This window comes from Alexandromys fortis, unplaced genomic scaffold, assembly GCF_014885135.2.
Source record: "Alexandromys fortis isolate MF-2015 unplaced genomic scaffold, M_Fortis_MF-2015_v1.1 scaffold_59, whole genome shotgun sequence".
NCBI classification, from domain to species: domain Eukaryota; kingdom Metazoa; phylum Chordata; class Mammalia; order Rodentia; family Cricetidae; genus Alexandromys; species Alexandromys fortis.
In genome coordinates, this window is record NW_026067943.1 from 6,519,054 (window position 1) to 6,541,719 (window position 22,666).

General features: G+C 42.4%; 1 pseudogene; it reads left to right on the forward strand.

Annotated features, from left to right (window-relative positions):
• The first annotated feature begins 6,615 nt into the window (after window positions 1-6,615).
• LOC126505456 (60S ribosomal protein L14-like) lies at window positions 6,616-7,275 on the forward strand (annotated as a pseudogene).
• Window positions 7,276-22,666: the final 15,391 nt, after the last annotated feature.

Consider the following 22,666-nt stretch of genomic DNA (forward strand, 5'->3'; position numbering starts at 1 on the left):
ATAGTGAGATTATAGACAGGTTTCTGCACTCACTTGTGTTCTGAAGATCTGAACTCAGGTCCTCACACTTGTGCAGAAGGTGCTTTATGCTTTACCCACAGAGTAAACTTCAGTGGGTAAATTTCAACCTTTGAAATTGATACCTTCTGGAAGAGGACAAATCAGTGTTCTTCAATGGAGTGACATTGGGTATGTCAGTTACAGTTTCAGGGCAGGCCCCTAGCCTCGGGGTAGTTGGCCAAGAAGAGAACATGAGGTTGAATGGGTAGGAGGTGGTATAAGAGCTGGGAGGAGTTGGGTAAAGGAAATAAATATGATCAAAGTATACTGTATGAAATTCTCAAAGAATAAAGAAAAACATTATTTAAAAAATTGAAAATAGGCTATGGATCTGAATAGAGAATTCTCAAAAGAAGAAATAAAAATGGCTAAGAAATATATTTAAAAGTTTTCAACAGCCTTTGCAATTAGGGAGGTGTAAATTAGAACTACTTTGAGATTTTATCTTATTGAAATCAGATTGGCTAAGAGCAAGACAGCAGCCTACAAGGACTGTTGGTGAAGATGTGGGGAAAGAGGGGCCCTCATTCTCTTTGGTGGGATTGCAAACTGGTACAGACACTCTGGAAATCAGTATGGCGGATTCTCAATAAGTTAAAATTTGCCATATGACTCAGCTACCACTTTTTAGCATATGCCCAGATAACTTGAGATTCTACTACAAAGATACTTGCTCAACCATGTTTAATGTCTTTTTATTTACTATATGTAGGAAGAGGAAACAATCTTAATGCCCTTTAACTGATGAATGGATAAAGAAGATGTTGGTGGGTGTTTCCTTCCCACTCACCAGTTCCCAAATAACCAACACAGAGACTTAATAAGAATTATACATGTTTGGCCAATGGCTCAGACTTATTAGGAGCTAGCTCTTACATTTTAAATTAACCCATATTTCATATCTATGTTTTGTCACATGGCTTGGTACCTTCTCTCAGTTTGCTATGCTTATCTTGTTTCTCTCTGCATTTGCTCCTGACTCTATCCTTCTGCCTCTCAGCATTCTCGGTTTGGCCCGCCCACCTAACTATCCTGTTCCGCTATTGGCCAGTCAGATTATTTATTAAACCAATCACAGAGACATATGTTCACACAGTGTAAAGGGATACTCCTCAAGAAAATATGGTACAGATGTACACAGGGGGATTCTATTCATCTGTAAAGAAAAATGAAATCAGGAAACCTGCAGGTAAATGAATAAAATTAGAAAATACACTGAAGTGAGCTGCCCAGACCCAGAAAGACAAACGCCACATGTCTTCTCTCATTTGTGACTCCTAACTTTGAAACATGTAACCTAGAGTCGTTGCAGAAATCAGGAAATAGGGATGTGGGAGGATGAGCTCGGACAGGGGAATAACAGGATACAGGTACTATGAAGGGGGATGTGGGAGGGATGGGGAAGAGGCTTTAACTGGGAAGGGGGAGGGGAAGCAATTCAGAGGTGGGGGGGATAAGGAACATTAAAGATGTTTGGAAAAACAGTAAGAAATCATACTATATTTGCCTAAAATTATGATATACATAAAAATTGCATCCTTGCAGTCTTTCACCTCTCATTCCAGAAGCTTCTTGTTGTTGCAGATGGAGTCTTGCAGAAAACCACTTATCAGAATGCAGAGAACAAATGACCATGGGTGCCACGCCCAAACCGGTACAATGCAGCACCTACACCTAAGGCTCAGGAACCATCACGAAGAAGCAGGTGGAAAGAGTGTAAGGGCCAGGACAGCTCCTATAAAAATGTCTGTTCTATATATGACAGGGAAGCTGCATGGATAAGCTCTCCGTTTCACAGCTGCCTAATGAAACCTGAGCAACAGCACCCGTTCAAATGGCAGTGTGAATGGGGGCAATCTCACAAGGCTGCCGTAGGTGAAGGGCTATAGGTAATGAGTCCAAGTCTTCCCCAGGGATGAGCCCCCTCATTGTTTATCCAATACCAGGCCATCCACTCTAAAACATACGCATATGAGTCAACAGGCTTGTGTTAATGTATTTACATGGATGCAGACATGTAACAATATTGATACTTTAGAAAGAGAAAAAAAAATCAACTCTAATTACCATTGAGCCTCACTCCTGCTAGAAATATTTCTCTCTCCTGGGGAAATATCCATCATTTCTACCACTGACATTTGTCTCACTTGGCCTAAGAGTCTGTCAGCTCAGTGTGTGTGTGTGTGTGTGTGTGTGTGTGTGTGTGTGTGTATTACTTTGCACAGGCTATATAAGAGGACACTTTCCATGGCTTTATTGGTCACCTTTGTTTCATTTCTCCAATTCTTCTTGGGCTTTAGCCTGTCCCTTAGTGGGTAGAGTTATGTGTCCACCCTAGGCTTGGGTGGAGACTCCTTGCTGAACCTGGGTGCAGACAGCTCCCCAAGAGACATTATATTTTCTCAGGTGCTACAGGAGGGGCGGGGCAGGTTGATGCAGTCTGCTCTGTCTTACCTGCTAGGTGTTCTCCAGTGCTGAGACTTTCTCTGCTACTTGCCTTCTCTTCTTCACTCCTCCTCTTGCCTCCTCTGGGAGGACCTACATGCTATTCTCAAGGGCCATAGACTTACATTGTTTCTTAGCTCCTAACTATATCACTTACAATTGCATTTGAATGAAGAGCTATGTTTACATGTGTTATCCAATGTGACAGCAAGCTCTGGGCAAGTAGGAACTATGTTACACTAATCTGTAATTACAACAGTTGGAAGAGTGCCCGACACTTGCAGGAGCTCGAGACATTTTCATTGAACAGAATTGACTTGAATATCCTGGTTGTCCAGATGTGTCTGATCAGAGTTGCTCCCTCCTGCTCTTTTTGATGGGTCTGGTTATTCGATTATGGACAAATGAACATGAGTCTCTGTCTCACGGCAGCCTAGAAACATGATCTCAGGTCTTTGAGAACTGGCAGAGCTCAAGGTCAGGGATAATGTCTTGAGTTGTCAGAATCTGGGAGGTAAAGGGATCAGATTCAGGCCAAGAAAGAGAGGTGTGGACAGGGTGAAGAACTGAACCATCCCCCGAGAGGGAACTAGAATATTGAATCAGAGTCAGCAGAAACCCAGAGTCAATGGGCATACTCACTAGTGACCTGGAGCCAGACTCCAGGGAGACAGTGGATGTCTTCATCTTCATTGGTCTAATTATGTAAATTATGAGACTTGATGGACCCATATCTGCATGGAGAGCAGGCCACCACCGGACATCCAGATTCTGGAAGATGATTCCTAGGAGCTAACTCTGAGGCCAGCTCAAATGGGCAGCCAAGAGTTTAGGTGAGGATCCAGAAATTAGATAGATATTATGGAAAAAACTATGAAGTTAATCCTTAATTTTAGGATTTATTCATCAGCTGTTTGGTCCTAGGATTTCTGATAGTTGTTTGTTGTCTATGGCTGGTTGTGATAGGTGATATGGACTGCAGATGTGCCCCAAGTAGACGCTGTGAAGTTCACTGATCCATTGAGGAAAACTTTGTTCTGTGTCTGCCAAGAGTAATAACAAGGCTTGGCCAGATTTCCTCTTTGCCCTTCTCTCCGAGTGTTATTAGTGTGGGGCTGGCTGTTTCTGTAATTTCTTGGACTGTGCGTGTCAATCTTGTCATCAGCTGAGGCTAGGGCCAGGGTTTCTGTTTTCTATGGCACACAGTCATCCTATCCAGAGCCTGTATGGGGCAGGAAAAGGAAGCTCAGTGGTGTGGAGCTAGCTCTGGATTCTCAAAGGCTTACAACTGATATCCAGTACCATAAAACAATAACAAAAAGTCTCTAAATAAGGACAATAGCTGAAAACCTAAACAGCCCCCAAATCAGTCACATTGATCAGCGCCCTGACCCCCGCGACATGGAAGATTGTCACCAGGGTGCACTATTGATTAAAAACAGACTAATAAAAAAAAAAAAACCCAAACCAAACAAACAAAATAACAGCAACAAAAACCTGAGTGCTGAAGTCTCAGATAAAATGCTGTGGTATTTGTGTATGACTAAAGTACATCTGTGAAATGACTTACAATACTTTGTGTAAACGGCATGTAGTTGGCTGTCATGTGCTCCTGTTTGGGGAACAGTGATGGAAGGAGCACAGGTGAACATGTTTAGCACAGAGGGAGAGTTTTTTGAATGGTTTTGAGCTCATTGTGTTTATACACAAATGAAATAAAGTGGCTATTACTAAGTTTAGATTTTAAAACAAAGTTGCCTGGAGGCCATTCCCTTTCAAGATCATGTGGCAATGTCGTGTAAAACATTTCAACACTCATTGCCAAATAATGAATGTTTTTCTAATACGGTTTTCATGGAGCTTAATCAGATTATTTTGTAAAGAATAGTGAAATTATTGGATTCAAGTTGACGTAGATTGTTTAAGCTAAACATTGAGCTCTCCTTGGTATAGACATAGGTGCGCTGGATAATGTGCAAGCCACAGAGACTGACAACTCCACCTTGATCCCATTTTCAGGGTAAAAAGTTAACTATTGGGGAGAATTAGAATTCTCCCTTTAGAATATACCCTGAAAAGTTTATGAAAACATTTTGTAATAAAAAATATTCATGAATTCATGTTTTTCCTATTTCCATCTGTCTAAATCACTAAAAAGAATTACATTACAATACTTTTTCCTGTTCAAGCTTTAAAAATTTTTTTGATAGAGATTTACATACAATTGTTAAGAACAATACACAGAGATCTCATATATTCTGTGGCCAGGTACGATTATAGTTGAGTAAGTTCTGATACATTCAGAATGTCATTTGGGCACCGTATCAATATCAGAAAAAAGGCAATAATTCAACAGACTCAGGCATTCTTTTACCATGGGGTCCCTAGGGTTGCCACCCTTACTTTTTCTCTTGTCCCCACCCTTCCTTACCCCCTGGAATCGACTGTTCTGTTCCTCAACTCTGAATTTTTATTATCCCGTGTTTGCTCTACAAAAATGGCTCTCATCATGATATTTTCATTTATGTTTGTATATTCAGTTTCACCACATTTATCCCATTTCTCTCTTCTGTGTCCCTGTCCCCCTTGTATTGGTCCCTATTCTCCACCCAGTAGTCCTATTCTTCTTTCATGGCACGCACACACACACACGCACACGCACTCACACACATGCATGCTCACACACACTCCACATGTGAGAAAAAACGTGATCTTTATGAGTTTCGTGTTTTCATTGCACATAATGATCTTCAGCTTCATTCACTTTTATTGCAAATAATTTCTTCTTTATGACTAAGTAAAATGGCATCTCTTTCTCACTGTCTCTCTGACAGAGAGAAATGAGAGGAGAGAGAGAAGAGAGAGTATTTTTTTCTTTATTGCTCATCTGTTCACAGGCACCTAGGCTGGCATTACAGCTTACTACTGTGGAACTCTGTAATATGCATGGGTGTGAAGGTGACACCATTGACAGCTGACTTGGATTCCTCGAAGTATTGTCTTAGTTAGAATTTCTATTGCTGTGATAAAACACTTCGATTAAAAAAAAAAAAACTTGGGAAAGAAAAGGCTATCCTCCCAAACTACAACCCATCCTTAAAGGAAGTCAGGGCAGGAACTGCAGCGCAGGGCTTGGAGAAACATTACACCCTGGCATGCTCCACACAATTGCTCATTCTACTTTCTTATATAACTCAGGACTGCTTGCCCAGCCTGGGTCCCACCCACAGTGGGCTAGGCCTTCCCACATCCATCGTCAATTAAGAAAACGCCTCACAGACTTACCTATAGGCCAACTTACAGAGCCATTTTCTCATCTGAAAGTCCTTCCCAAATGACTCTAGCTTGTGTTGACCCAAAATTAACCAACACAGGTGTCCTCCCAGGAAGGGTAGAGCCGTGTGATTTGGTAGTTCTGACTGTAGTTATCGAAGAACCTCACAATAATTTCCACAGTGACCACATTAATGTTTATCCCCACCACCTGGACATCACATGGTCCCTCCCCTCACCAATCTCCATATCCCTATTGTCATTCTTTCTTGGGGAGGGGGTGTGATAGTCTGAGATGAGATAGTATCCCACAGTAGTTTTTATTTGCAGTTCCCTTTTGTGGGTAAGATGGTTGATCAGTTTTTCATGTATTCATCGAACACTTTAACCTGTAGTTGTTTTATTAGCTCTTTTGAATCTTTTGCTCTTTGTGGGCCCCCCACCCAACTCCCAAATAAATGATACGAAATCTTATTCTTAGTTCTGAATGCCCGAACTTAGCTTGGCTTTTCTTAAATTATCCTGTCTATCTTTTGCCTCTGGGCTTTTTACCCTTCTTTATTTCTATATACCTTCCTTTACTTCTTACTCTGTGACTTGCTGTGTAACTGGATGACTGGCCCCTGGAGTCTTCTCCTCCTCCTCTTTCTCCCACTCTTTGATCTTTTCTTTCCAGATTTCTCCTCCTATTTATTCTCTCTGCCTGCCACTGTGCCTATCCTTTCTCCTGCCTTGCTATTGGCCGTTCAACTCTTTATTAGACAATCAAATGTTAAGGCAGGCACAGTAACACAGCTTCACAGAGTAAATTCAACATAAAAGAATACAACAGGCTGAACGCCGCCGACATGGTGTTCCGGCGCTTCGTGGAGGTTGGCCGGGTGGCCTACGTCTCCTTTGGGCCTCATGCTGGAAAGCTGGTCGCGATTGTCGATGTTATTGATCAGAACCGGGCTCTGGTGGATGGACCCTGCACTCGGGTGAGGAGACAGGCCATGCCGTTCAAATGCATGCAGCTCACTGACTTCATCCTCAAGTTCCCACACAGTGCCCGACAGAAGTATGTACGGAAAGCTTGGGAGAAGGCAGATATCAATACGAAATGGGCAGCCACAAGATGGGCCAAGAAGATTGATGCCAGGGAAAGGAAAGCCAAGATGACAGATTTTGATCGTTTCAAAGTCATGAAGGCAAAGAAAATGAATCATCAAGACTGAAGTCAAGAAACTACAGAGAGCAGCTATCCTGAAAGCCTCTCCCAAAAAGGCACCTGTTGCTAAGGCTGCCATTGCAGCTGCGGCTGCAGCAGCAGCTGCTGCTAAGGGTAAAGTTCCACCCAAGAAGGCGACAGGACCCGCCAAGAAAGCTGCAGGCCAGAAGGCTTCAGGCCAGAAGGCAGCACCTCCTGCTAAAGGTCAGAAGGGTCAGAAAACCCCAGCCCAGAAAGTGCCTTCTTCAAAGGCAGCTGGCAAGAAAGCATGAGGCTGTACAAAGGAATAAAGGTTTTTTGACACATTGGCAAAAAAAAAAAAAAAAGAATACAACACATTTTCGCATCATTAAACAAATATTCCACAGTATAAACAAATGTAACACATCTTAAAATAATATTCCACAATATTTACTTATTTTGAAAGCCATTTGTTCAACTCATTTGCCTCCTACTTATTGATTGGAAAATTTAGGATTTGGGGACTTCAATTTTTGTTTGTTTGTTTTTGGGACAGGGTTTCAAGCTCAGGCTGGTATCAAACTCTTTAAGAATGCATTGAAGGACTGATCCTCCTGACTCTAACTCCCGAATTCTCAGAGTACAGGTATGTACTACCATGCATGACTAGTATTTAATTTTTAGTTTTGAATTTTAATATCCTGTCAGATAGACAGCTGTCAAATAGTTTCTCCCATTCTATAGGCTATTTCTTCACTGTTGCTTGCTGTGCTATGCAGAAGCCTTTTAATTTCATATCACCCAGTCTTTTAATTCTTGCTGTTATTTTCTTGGCTACTGCAGTCATATTCAGTAAATTTCCCAGTCTATAATTTTGATATTGCTGTATAAATGGGGTAGCACAGAATATTTAGAGATTGTCAGATTCCACTCGGCACATTTCCTTAGAGACCTCTCTATTGGCACAAGCACAGTAAACTGCCCTGCTGAATGACTAGCTGTTTCTCCCAGTTGTTCAAAGAGGGCTGCTCTATATTCATGCCTCTAGCACCGCCTCTCCTTCCCTGTTCTCTGGCTGTGTTGTCTGGAGCCTGTGCAGTTTGCAGTCTCAGGAGATCGGCTCTTTACCATTTGACAGTTATGGTCATTGTCATCTTGACAATTACTGATAATTATTTTTATCTGAAGTTTACTTTTGCTTTCTTGATTAATGCTTGTGTCAGATACAAACACATCTGCTTTCTAATCGGGTGTGTGCAAAGTGAAAACGTCAGCCGAGTAATACATCTGCTCATGTTTGGGGATGATTCCCCCTCCTGCTCAGGGATGCCTGGTTGACCTCAGCTTGGGCACTTAAATTCTTTTTAGTCACCTTTCCCAGTTTCCCTCTGGGGAGTCAGTGGGCTGAAAGTCTGCTTTTCTTTTTTCCCACTGCCTTTCTAGCTAGATTTCTTTTTTTGAATTTTGGCATTTTCACACGTGTGTATGATGAATTGTGATTTTGTTCCCCTCACACATCCTCTTGTTTCCCCTCTTAGCCTTGCTCATCCTGTTCTTTTCCCCAGCTAGTCCCCTGCTACTTGTGTGTCTCTGTGTGTGAGTGTGTGTGCATGCATGTGTGTGTGTGCATGTGGAATGTGCACTACTGTGTGTTCACAGTTGTAGTAGCCATATCATATCCAGAAGACAACATTTCAGAGCACTTCTCCCTGCCTTCTGACTGTCCAGTCTTTCCACACCCCCTTCCTTAATATGTTCTGGGCCTTAAAGGAGGTGATTTGGGTGTCTCATTTATGGCAGAAAACACCACAGCTGTCTGTTCTCAGCACCATGATCAGTCAGGAGTACACCAAAAAGAAACTTCTTTGACCAGGGAGGCTGAAAGTAGAACATAAATATTTAGAAGGCAATTTGACCGCATGTCCATTTAGTAAAACATCAACAGTAAATTTCCCACTAAGACCTGTTACCTACCCAATAATAGGCTTTTGACTAGATTCACAGTATCAGGCATGGAACTTCTCTCATAGAGGGGTCCTTAAACTCAGTCAGAAAGTAGTTGGATTCTCTGTGGTGGTTTGAAAGAAAATGGCCCCCATTGGGCATGACACTATTAGAGGTATGACTTTGTTGCAGTAGGTATGGCCTTGTGGGAGGAAGTGTGTCACTGTGGGGGTGGACTTTGAGGTCTCATACATGCTCAAGTCATGCCCAGTGTCCTGGTCTACTTCCTGTTGCCTTCAGATCAAGATGTAGAACTCTCAGCTCCTTCTCCAGCATCATGTCTGCCTGCATTTTGCCATATCTCACTGTGATGATAATGGACTAAACCTCTGAACTGTAAGCCAACCAATCAAATGTTTTCTTTTATAAAAGTTGCCACGGTCATGGTGCCTTTTCACAGCAATGAAACCCTATTTACAGCAACAGAAACCCTAACTAAGACAGATACTTTCAAAAGAGTCATGCCAAAGTTGCATCATTGGGAACACAATGACTGGTAAATCAGTACTGTAGCATGAACACTCCACAGCTGGGTGAGAAATTGTAGATGCATGGCTCTTTCAGGCACCATGTGTATCAGGCAGAGAACATTCTTTCATATCAGGCATAGCTTGGTTTTTCTGTTTTCTATCCAAAATACACAGTGTCTTCAGCAAGAGAGTCTTACCATCCTCTTTAGTAAGAGAGTCTTACCATCAAATTCTGGTGGAAACAGGAGCAACGGCAATAACCTGATTGTTCCAGATGCCTTGGGGTAGGTGAGTGGAGCTCCCTGAAGCTTTACATGTCTAGCATTGGGACTTTTGTAGAAAACTATTATTTTTGAGAGCATCAATAATAATCCACACAGGGTGTGTGTGTGTGTGTGTGTGTGTGTCCAGGTATGCAATCCCACACTCACACATACAGAGACCAGATCAGGACACCAGATGCATTCATCACTCTCTGCTGTTTTGCCTAAGACAGGGTCTTTCACTGAGCTGGAAGCTCCCACTAAAACCAGGCTGGCTGGCCAGTGAGCTCTGGGGATTTACCTATCTGCCCTACAATGTTGAAGCTACATGTGCAGCCACACCCAGGGTCTCACCATACAGCTTTGGGTGGCCTGTAGCTTACTATGTAGATCAGGCTGGCCTCAAAGGCACAGAGAGCCTATCTGCCTCGGTCCTCAGAGTTCTGGAATTAAAGATGTGTGCAAACAGTGTGGCCAACCATGCTTGGATTTTTACATGGCTGCTGGGGTTCTCAAGCTAGCAAAGTAAGAGCCCTTGCTTATTAAACCCTCTCTAACCTCTCTAAAAACAATGATATTTTTTACTTAACATATAAAACAGTACTAGGTTTTTACACAGCTTTTCCATACATCTTGCTATAATTGACCCTCCCCAACTTTTCCTCCTCCCGCACGCACCTTATCTCTGTTTATACTTTTCCACTCTATTTTCATATCATGTATTTTAACATTTTTACATATTTTAAGACTTTCCCAGCTCTGTTTCCCTGCCTCCGCCCACCTGAACACCTCTCATGGTTCCCTTCTTGCTTCCTGGCCTCTGCAAACACTCATTCAAACTTAAACACAGAGATCTGAAATTCAAGGTTAGGATTTGCATATGACAAAGAACATATGGCATCTGTCTTTCTGGACCTTTCTGCTACCCAACTTAACATAATATTTTCCCATGTCAACTCTTTCCCTGCAAATTTCATTTTTCTTGGATGCTGAAGGGATGTCTATCGGGTGTGTACCATATTTTCATAATCCAAACATCAATTGCTAATGAACATTTATACAAAGTCCATATTCCTATCTATGGCTATGCAGGTCTTTCTTTTGTGGGGTACAGAGTTCTCTGGGTGTATGCCCAGAAGTACTGTAGCTGGCCATATGGTAGATCTATTGTTAACTTCTTGAGAAACTTCCACACTGATTTCTACAGTGGACATACCAGTTTGCTTGTTTAAAAACAAATCACTTTGAGGATCCTCCCTTCCCCATGCCAGAATCTGTTGCCATTTGTTTTCTTGATAATACCCATTCTGGTTGGGTGAAACAGAATCTCAAGGTAGTTTTAATTTGCATTTCCCAGATGGGTAATGGTGTTAAATGCCTTTAAAGATGTCTATTTAGGGTGGCTTTTTTGCAGTGCCTGTTCATTTGTCCATTGTCACTGCCTTTACCAGTGATGCACCTTGGTAATACAACATCCATACAGAGGTTTGGAGGACTGATAAATTAGTTTTAATTAGTTCCCCACATTTTGTGTAGTAATATGAGCAGCGGGGCTGCATCCCCAGCACCTCGGCCGCCTACTAGCTTATGCCCCGAAATAGTTACACGGACACTGTATTCTTTTAAACACTGCTCGCCCATTATATCTAGCCTCTTCTAGGCTAACTCTCGCACCTGGACTAGCCCATTTCTAATAATGTGTGTAAGCACCACAAGGTGCGCTTACCGGGAAGATTCTAGCCTACGTCCATCCTGGGTCAGAGCTGCCTGGGAGAGCGGAGCCTGGCGTCTCTGCTCCAGAGAGCAGAACTGTCGAGTCTGAGCTCACTTCCTCTTCCTCCCAGCATTCTTTTCTGTTTACTCCACCTATGTTCTAAGCTATGACGTCAAGCAGTTTCTTTATTACTTAACCAATGAAATCAACAGATTGATATATGACACTCCCACATCAATTTTGGTTTTTAGGTACAAGTAAAGAAGCCCAGGAAAAATCCATTTATTAATGTTCAATACTGAAAAGTTCTGAGAGTTTAAGTTTATGGTACTAGTGACAAATTTAGATGGACAGATGCCCAGGGAGTTGACTCTAAAGTTGGTTCTTTCTTTAGCAGGCAAGAGTTCTAATGTACATCTGTGGAGGGTTGCTATCCTCATAGCTAGGAAGACTTGGCAGAGAAATCCGAAGCAATCTGTAGCCTTAAACACTCAACTACCTCATCCACATAATTTCATGTGGAAACAAAAGACACAGGGTAGTTAAAACAATCCTGAGCATTAAAAAACATCCCACAGAATGGTAGGAAATCTTTACCAGCTACCCTTTAGACAAGGGACTCATGTCCAAAATTTAATAGAATTTCAGAAATTAAATACCAATGAAATAAAACTGCTAATCAACAAATGGGTAAATGACCTGAATTGACAATTTTTAGAAAAAGAGAAACACAAATATCCAATAACTGTAAAGAGAAACTGTGCTTGCATTTCCTGGTCACTCAGACCCAAATAATCATACAAAACTATATTAATTACAACACTGCTTAGCCAATGGCTTAGGCGTATTCCTAGCTAGCTCTTACATCTTAAATTAGCCCATTTATACTATTTTATATTTTATCACGAGGCTTGTGGTTTACTGGTAAGGTTCTGGCATCTTTCTCCTTCAGCAGCTACATGTCATCTGCCTGATTCTGCCTTCTTTCTCCCTGCCTTCAATTTAGGAACACCTGCCTAGTTCTATTCTGCCCTACCACAGGCCAAAGCAGAGCCTTTATTAAGCAATGGTAATAAAACATATTCACAGCATACAGAGGGGAAATCCCACATCAAATCACTATATTTAAAAGCGTCTGATATCCCTAGCCATCAAGGGAATGCAAATTAAACTACTTTGCAATGCCATTTCCCTCCCATCAGAATGGGTACCATAAGAAATCTGACAACAAATGTTAGAGATGAGGTAGAGAGAATGGTATCCCCACTCCCTCTTGGTGGAGGTGAAAGTTAATATAGTCAGTGTAGAAATCAATGTGGAGACCTCTCAAAAATGTGAAATTGCAACTACCATATGACCCTGCTATTTCACTGCTGAGCTCATAACCAGAGACTTCACACCCTATCAGAGAGTTATCTTCACCCCCGTGTTTACTGCTGCTTCATTTACTATATAAGGAACTGGAATCACCCTAATTGACCACCAACAGATAAATGGATAATGAAAATTTGGTATATATATGTAAAATGGAACACTATTTAGCTCTAAAGGAAAATGAAGTTTAGTAAAAGATTTGCAGAAAATGGATGTATTTTAAACATACAATATTTACAAAATCATACAATCTTAGAAGGAAACCACACAGCTCTCTCATGTGCAGAATCTATCCAATACTATATTTATATATAAACAATGTGCATGTGTAACCTGAAGAAAGGGGAACAAGAAAGGCTGAGGCGCAAGTAACGACTGAGGACAGGTAATGAATGCGAATGATGAAGGCGTATATAAAGCTGATTGTTTCTCTAGTTCTAAGTCTAACATAGATTTTGTTTGTTTGTTTTGGTTGTGAACAAATGCATACAATATATTTGATACTGAAAGTGTAAGATTCAATGTGAACCATCACATCTTCTGTTTATATAACTGGATATAAGTTGACTAATTTATATAGAATTTGGCCCTGATTAATTTTGGTGTGTGATATTTTTATTTATTTAAAGTTTTTTATGATAAAGAAAAAAACAACAGCAACTTGTTGGAGGTATCACCATGCAAGTTTTCAAGTTATACTATAGAATTATAGTAATAAAACAGCACAGCACAAGCATAAAACCAGATGCAGAAATCCAGAACTGAGGACTCATGTGTAAGCCCACATTTCTCTTCTCTTCTCTCTTCTCTCTTCTCTCTTCTCTCTTCTCTCTTCTCTCTTCTCTCTTCTCTCTTCTCTCTTCTCTCTTCTCTCTCTCTCTCTCTCTCTCTCTCTCTCCAAGAAATGACCAACAATACTTGTCAGAAAAAAGATAGCATCTTCAACAAATGGTTTTGATCAAACTGAATAGCTACCAAAGGGGTGTGGCTCACAGGTTGATAATTAATGTTCTATAGGCTCTTACTTACTAAGTCTCCAAAAGACTTTCACAGGGGTCACACATCAGATGTCCTGCATATCATATATTTTCATTATTATTCATAAAAGTAACAAAATTGCAGTTTAAAGTAGCAATAAAAATAATTTTGTTGTTGAGGGTCATCACAACATGAGGATCTTATTAAAGAGCCACAGCATTAGGAAGGGTGAGAATGACTTTCAAAGAACCTCAAACATCATATGCGATTGCCCACATTGTGGATTTCTCTGGGATTATGATTTGTAGACTGGTTTTCTTTGCTTTATGTTTAAAAACCACTTATGAGTGAGTTTATATGATAATTGCCTTTCTGGGTCTGGGTTACCTCACCCAAAATGATGTTTTCTAGCTCCTTCCATTTGCCTGCAAAATTCAAGATGTCATCATTTTTTTCTGCTTTGTAGTACTCTACTGTGTAAATGTACCACATTTTTCTTATCCATTCTTCAACTGAGGGGCATTTAGGTTGTTTCCAGGTTCTGGCTATGACAAATAATGCTGCTATGAATATGGTTAAGCACATGTCCTTGTGGCACGGTTGAGCATCCTTTGGATTTATATCCAAACCAAAAGTGGTATTGATAGGTCTTGAGGAAGGGTGTTTCCTATTTTTTTGAGAAATCATTACACTAATATCCAAATGGGCTGTACCAGCAATACAGGAGTCACACAAAAACGATATTAATTACAACACTGTTTGGCCGAAGACTCAGGTGTGTTTCTAGCTAACTCTTACATCTTAAATTAACCCATTTTTATTAGTGTATGTATTCCCATGTGGCTGTGACATTACCTCATTTTCTACATGTCTTGTTTCCTCAGTGACTGGTTGGTGTCTGCTTGACTCCTTTTCTCTCTCTCTCTCTCTCTCTCTCTCTCTCTCTCTCTCTCTCTCTCTCTCTCTGTATTTCCTGTCTGGCTGTACTCTGCTAAGCCATTGGCCCAAATAGCTTTATTCATGAACCAATTAAAGCAATGCACATACAAAGGAGAGTCCCACATCAGGGATGGAAAGAGTGCAAGAATCAGAAGTGATGAATGACCACAGATACACAGCAAGGCAGCTGCACACATGAATTCTCAGCATGCACAAGGCATGTGCAAACTCAAGCCAGACCAGTTGTAGCACAGAGAAGGGAGGTAGGCATCAGGTCCCAGCCCTAGCCAAGGAGCTATTGGTAATTGATAGCTGCGGGGAGAGGGAGAGCTGGTTTCCTGAGTGTGGCCCCAGTAACTCAGCAACTCTCTACGGAAGGCCACAATGCTCTAACAGAAGACCACACAGCCACTAGTTTATGCGGAGTACAAATTGAACTTGATGGGTATAAAAAAAACAAAAGACACAAAGTTGTATTGATAGAGACTGTGGGGTTCAATCTGGGAGGAACTGTGTGAGGGGATAAATATAATCAAAACACATTGTATAAAATCCTTGAAGAACTAATAAAACTGTAAAATAAATCTGAAGCATCGCTCAGTAGGACAAGCAGCAAAGCCCCAGGCCTAGGAAACTGGCTGGTGGAGGACAGAGCTATGTCATCTTGAGAGAATGGAGAACAAGAGCCAGAGTTGGAATTTAACTACCAACAAGTAATCCCCAGACAAGAGGTGACCAAGTCCAGGTACTCAGGTGCCAGGGTTGGAGTCCCAGGCAAGTCGACCTATGAGAGCTGCAGACTGAAGCAGGCTCGCATGTGCTCTTGCAGTGTGGCAACAGGAACGTGCTTAGTCTTTCTGGGATTCGGACTTCTATAAACAGGTTCCAGTGCCGCACAACTGTCTCATTTATCTAGTCTGTGTATGATTCTTGTAACTTTTAGAAATCTTATGGGGACCGTAGCTGGTCTCACACATTTCTAAAAATGTATCATTAGTAATTCTTAGAAATCTAGTGAATCGTTTTAAAATAAACTTTTCTTGAGTCTTTTTTCTTTTTCTTCGGTTTCATGAATGAATATGTGTGGTGTTCATGTATGTGTTTGCCAGCTCACATGATTGTGTGCATGTGCACATGTGTGTGTGTGTGAGTGTGTGTGACCTGAGGTTGATGTCAGTAATCTTCCTTGATTGCTCTTACATTCTATTCTTTGAGCTAAGCCCTCTCACTTTTGTGGGGGAAAACAACTGTTCTTAAACACCTAAGCCACCTCTCCTGTCTTCTCCCACATTTTTAAACTATGCAGTTACACATTTATATTCTAGGTACATTATACTTTTAGTTTGAAACTATGCAAAGCTTTCTCTTATGCTTTCAAAATCAGTTTTGAACATCTCTTGTTGCCTTAGATGAAACTTATCTGCAATACCACTTGATAACAGTGATTAGAGACTTGTGTCCTTCTTAACTTTATACTTTCTAAAGTCAGAATCAATATTTGAGAATCTTAGTTCTATTTTTCTCCTAACTGGTACCCTTTGCCATTTTCAGCCTGTGCATAAAATAAGAGGCTTAAATTCATTTTTTCCCAGGTTAAATATTTCTAAGGATGTGATTTAATGAATAGGCATGAGGACAAAGAGTAGCTTTAAAAAACAAAATGGAGTCTAATTAAATGATAATAAAGTAGAGTCTAATTGATATCCAAGTTACAATTTCCCAGCAAGCTTTGAGAAGTCAAATAACCTACCATCTGTAGATGCTAAATCTTGAGAGAACTTTACACTTCTGGAAGGCTCCTGTACCAGACAAATTGACGAGCAGTATGTGAGTTTCTGTCCTCTAATTTTCAGTGCGCTAACTTGGCAAGTCTGGTGACCTAATCTCTTTCCTCAGATACCCATACCCATCGGCCTCCATCGCCTTTTTGCATATCCACGCACTTATGCAAGAGCGGCAGGCTATGGTGGGAGGTTGCAGAGCTGGCCGGCTGTGCTAACAAACGAAGGGAGGGAATGATGTAGTGCCAATTTAGCCTTCAGTCTGTGTCTTCTGCAGTCAGCCATAATTCTCGGACCAAATTGTCTGAACAAGGATACTAAGGGGTGACAGGGAAATGGAGTAGATCAGAGAGTTATGGGGCCTCCACCCACTCAGGAGAAAGCCAAGGGGCCTTGAGGGAGACAGTGATGGATTCAAGCCATATGAAAAGGCATATATCATGCACCTCAGCCTCATCCCTGTCCAAGGAAGATGTGTGTAATTTATAGAGTGTTTAAATTAGACAAATGACTCAATCGATTTAGAAAATGGACAGGAAACACATGTTTCTTTTGCATTAAACTGAACTTCATCAGAGAAGAAAAGCTTCTGATCTCCTGAGTTATGGAGCCGGGGCTCTCCATCAAAGGCTCCCGATTGCCGGGCCTGCGCCTTTGCTGAGAGGTGATTCATTACAGAGCACGCTGCCTGCGTAAAGAGCAGGGATCCACCAAGCTGCTCAAGCTAAGTGGTAATTTATACCTTTGTTTAGAGAAAGAAAGAAAAAGAAGGCGGCCCAGGAGACCGAGGGTGAGAGCCAGAGGTGGGAGAAAGAATGCAAAGGAAGGTCGTTTTAGTGAAGATGGAGAGAAATTCAAAACGCAATAGGCAGTGGACTCAGAGGACATGGACCCTGTGGGCGGTGACCTAAGAGGACCTGGGCCACGTGGGAGGTGACCTCAGAGGATCTGGGCCATGGGCAGTGACCTCAAAGGATCTAGACTGTGTGGTCAGTGACCTCAGAGTATCTGCTGGGCCATGGGCAGTGACCTCAGAGTATCTGGGCCATGGGCAGTGACCTCATAGGATCTGGGCTATAGGCAGTGACCTCAGAGGATCTGAGTTGTGTGGGCAATGACTTCAGAGGATCTGGGCCATGTGGACAGTGACCTCAGAGGATCTGGGCTGTGTGGTAAACGGAATTTAGGTGCTTGGATATACTCAGTTTCCTTGCTTTCACTCGGTAGGTGGCCAAAGCGAATGCTCTGGGAGCCACAGTGACCTTCGACACACCAGGGAGACAGAGTGACCTGCTGAAGGTAACTTGACAGGAGATAGCTCATTGAGAATCAAACAGCTGAGACTCAGAGCACTGACTGTAGAACCCGCCCACTTGGTGACATAGTGACGGTCCTTCGAGGTTCAGCTCCCCCTGCTTAGCATGTGCCCCAGTTGGGGAATTTCCCTTCAGCACAGTGGATCTATTTCCTTAACCAGCGTGTGGGGCTGGCCTTGCCCACACTGCTATACCCTCTGCTTCTACTGGCAAAGCAGCCGTGTGCCTTATGTTGTTGAACATTCTCACCTGAAGTGGACAGTGAGTTTTCTTTGGGCTAACAGATTTCAGCGACCTGGCCTAGTGCCCTCGGTAGGTTTACAGGAGTAACTCCATGCCCAGGCTCACCATCCTTGCCCTGTTCCTGTAGGCTCCTCCCGGCCAGTTGAGGAAGCTCAGCTGACCATTACCTGCCGGGAGTTGGGTTACATCAAAGTGGTGTTGGTAGCTGAACAGTTCACAGCCTCTTGTTAACGAAAATGAAGACAGGGAGCAGGCCTGAAGCCGATGACGTCAGGTTAGGTGATCTCAATCTTGCTTGCTTTACAAACATTAGCAAAACTTCATTTGAGCTGTTTCTCGTGCTAAAGAAAAGCAGAACGCAAGTCCCGCCCATCAGTAGCAGCCAGCTAACGCGCAGCTGTGTGCGTACAGACTTTTCAGTGAGGGAGAACAGACGAGGCAGCCGTGCACCAGTGCAAGATCAGGCATGCTGCTTCTTCCCCTCAAAAGGCTTCCTAACGGAGCTTCCGCACCACCTCTGATTTTGAGTTGCCTGATTTGTGAGTTGTCCCGGGTCCTAGGAAGTGCTGTAGAATTCACGGTCTCTCCATGTACCCCTTTTACAGTGTCCAGCTTTGGAGAGGGCGCACTACACACAGGTCACGTGTTTACGTGTTTCTTGTCAGGTTCTTTCTTCAGGGCTCTTGGCCTCCAGCCACCAGTGCTGGGAGTCACCGCTACAAGGCAGAGCAGCTCACTGGGACAGCAGGTGACTCCTCTGAGGAGCCCGAAGCGAATACCGACTCCTTTTGGCATTCATCCCCCTGTGTATCACCAGAACACAGGTTCCCAGGGAGCTCTTAGTGTGTGTACGTCGTCATGATGTCATGACCATGGTAGCACTGCCCTGTGCAGAGGCTCTCTTACCATGAGAATGTCATGTGTGAAAGAGATTGGGATCAACCCATGCTTAAACACACGATTAAAATAAAACCGAAGTCTCCATCATTTTTAACAGGTGGAGACGCTGCTCTTTTGCTTTCTTCTGTCCTTAGGAAGCCCAGAGATCTCCTCCTTCCCAGGGGTCTTTGGCTTAATCCTGTTATGCTAGCCCCTGGACAGAAGGCAAGCCCCGCCTTAGAGCAGTGAGAACTGGGCTTGAGGCTCATCAATAAACACTTCCTGTGGAATCAGCAAGGTGGCTTAGCGGCTTAAAAGCGCTACCGCACCTGAAGCCTGAGTTTGATGTCCAGGTCACACATGGGGGAAGGAGAGGATGGCTCATGTAAATTGTTCTCTTACCTCTGTATGGCTTTGTGACACATGCACGGACACACACAGCTTTTTGAAGCATGCATATGAACACACACACACAGGGCTAGCTTTGTGAACATGCATGAACACATAAAATTTTGTGAAACATGCAAACACATACACACAGATGGCTTTGTGACACGTACATACATAGACACACACATTTACACTATAAGTAAATTTATTAAACAAAAACCTTCATGCTTGTAAACCTGCCTCCACAATATGGGTATCTTCACAGACAATGACAAAACCACGTGGACATAACTTTTTATCAAGATATGACCCGCCCCTTCCCCTTGCCGTCCCTTTCCCGCACAGACAGTTAGGAGCCAGAAAAGACAGTGCGTTTCCTTCTTCACTGAGATGCTATCCCTCGTGAGACAGGCCTGTCTCCGCTAAGTGGCTCTGCAAGAGCATTAATGAGAGGACCGAGCTTTGGCCCTCCAGTGTCTCCTCCTGGAGCCTCCCAGAGTCTCCGCATGGGTCTCCTGCTTCTCTGTCTGCTGCTTGCCAGAATACGGCCAGCTGTGACCAAACGCATGTCCTCCTCTTCAAATGAAAATCCCCAGGTCTTCAGTGGTTTTAACCCAGCCAGGAATGGTGATTTGGGAGTGATACAGGACGGATCGTCTTTTGTCCCTTTGTCCCCTCCTTCGCCCCAGTCTGAAACATGAGGAGCCCCCTCAGCTGCCCAGCAGGGTGTTGTGTATGGGAAAATTCTCTTGGCTGTGGACACTGACAAGCGTCTCTGGCACAGGGACATGGTTTATTTATCTAGCTGGACTTCATCTTTTAATATTCAGTTCACAGAGGAAGAGGCTCCGGCCACTGCGTGCAGCCCCGGCCCCACCGTGGAGATGGTGAACAGGGAAAGCAGATATTCACAGAAGTCTGCGGCCCCCTTGGTGCTGTCTAGAGGGCTGCAGAGCAGGTGGGACAGCAGGATCATAGGAACTGCAGAATCCCAGCTCCTGGCAGCCTCGCTTCCTTTCTGGAGGGATGGACACCCGTCGTTACTGTCATCCTCTATGTCAACACATCCTCCCCAGCTCTGTGGAAATAAGCTTATTAATAATGTAGTACATGAACTGCTGGGTCTTTGAATATTAACACAGTGGATTTTCTGTATGTATGTAGTATATATACACCACAGTTTCAAGGAACCCATACCTGGTGTCTATTTTATACATTTTACAAGCGTTTCCATCAGATAACTGCTCAGCCCAACTCTAACACTTGTTGAATGAACTGAGAAGTAAAAATTCAGGATGGAAGCCCTGACTACCTAAGGACCATGTAGAGTCCTGCATACCCCACTCTCCCACGTGTCCCCATCCACAGTGGAACCCCACACCCACTGTCTTGGGACTGCATGAAATTAACAAAATGAACAGAAACATCAGAGTTAAATGGCATTATAGATCAAATGAATCCAAAAGAGACCTATAGAACATTCACCCCAAACATTAAAGAATACACATTATTCTCAGCGTTCCATGGACCTTCCTCTAAAACTGACCACATTAGTAGGGCACAAAATCTCAGCAAATACAAGAAAACTGAAATAGCATCCTGTATTCTATGGGACCACAGTGTACTAAAGCTACACAGCAATAGCAATAGAATTATAGAAGTGCAGGTATCATGGAGACCAAATAGGCAAACTATAGAATAATAATTGTGTCAAGGAAGAAATCAAGTGGAAAAACATTAAAAAATATTAGAACAGAGTGAAAGCAACATGGAAAACATAGCACTGTGGCCTTAGATGTTCTTTTTACTACACTTAGCAGTGGCTATGCAACTCCTGATGACACACTTGTCCTTGTCCTCTCTTGGCAGCAACATTTGTTTTAAACCTTTAGCTTCTTTTAGAGAGTTTCTATGAGCATGCACAAGACTGCATTCAACAAGTAGACCTGCCATTCCCACCATGCAAAGGGAAGGCAGCCTCACCAGGATTTCCCTTGCAGATTCCCCAAGCCAGCTTTCCTTCTAGAAGGACTCAGCCTTTGTAGTATGTATTAGCCCTCTTTATAGGAGCCCTATGACCACTAACATAGCAATGAAGTCAGAGGCTCCACTTTCAGGCCTTTGAGCCTTAGTTACATGTCTTGCTACTCACAGCCAGGACTGGTCACTCCTTCCAGACTCAACTTTCGTTTCATCAGTCCGTCTTCTGGTGCAAATGAGTTGGTGATTTAAAAAGATTAATGAGATAGACAAACCTTTAGCCAATTTAACCAGAAGAGGTAGCGAGAAACACAAATTAATAAGATAAAAGGCAACAAGTAAGACATTATGAAGGATGTAAATAAATTCAGAGCATCAGAGGACATACTTAAATAATGCCTATTCTATTAAACTAGAAAACCTAAAAGGCATACATTTCTAGTGTATGTGAGCCCTCAAAGTTGATTCACAGTGCAATAAATAATTTAAACAGACCCATAACAACCAATGAGATAACGGTAGTAATTTAAGATCTCCCAACTACAGAAGCTCAGGGCCAGAGGGTTGCAGCACAGAATTCTACCAGACCTCCAAAGGAAAACTAACACCCCCACTCATCAAAATATTCTGTACACCAGAAACGAAAGGGACACTTACATATCCATATGAAACCAGTAGTATTACTCTGATAGTAAAATCAGACAAAGACCCAATTTTAGGACAGTCTCTCTGATGAATGTAGATGCCAAGCATCTCAATAAAATACTTTAGAACAGAATTCAAGAACACATCAAAAAGCTCATCCACTACACTAAGCTTGGCTTCATCCCAGGAATGTGGGGATGACTGAGCATGCATAAATCAAATGTAATTCACCACATAAGTAGACACAAGGACAGAAGTTACTTGAGCATCTCATTCGATGCAGAAAAGATTACTGAGAAAAATCCAACATTCCTTTGTGATAAAAGCTCTAGCGAATCTAAGAACACAGAGGATTATTTCTATGAACTAAGGGTAGTATACAGCAGGGGCACAACCAACATTCTGCTAAATGTAGAAAAGAATGGCGATTTTCCACTAAAATTAAAATTAACAAGAAGGCAAGAATGCCCACTCCATCCACTTCTGTTCAATATAGTGCTCAAAGCAGTAAGATAGTCACAGGGAAATGGATGGAACCCAAAATAACTGTTTTGAGTGAGGTAGCTCAGACTAGGAAAGACAAATATGACATATTCTATCTGTGTGGATGCTAGCTTTGACTCTGTGGTTATGTGTGTTTAAATTAGAGTACACATAGACAGCAAGAAACTAATAAACACCATGAAAGCATTTTATGAAGTTAGAATGTAAGTTCATACAAGAATAACATGAAGAATAAAA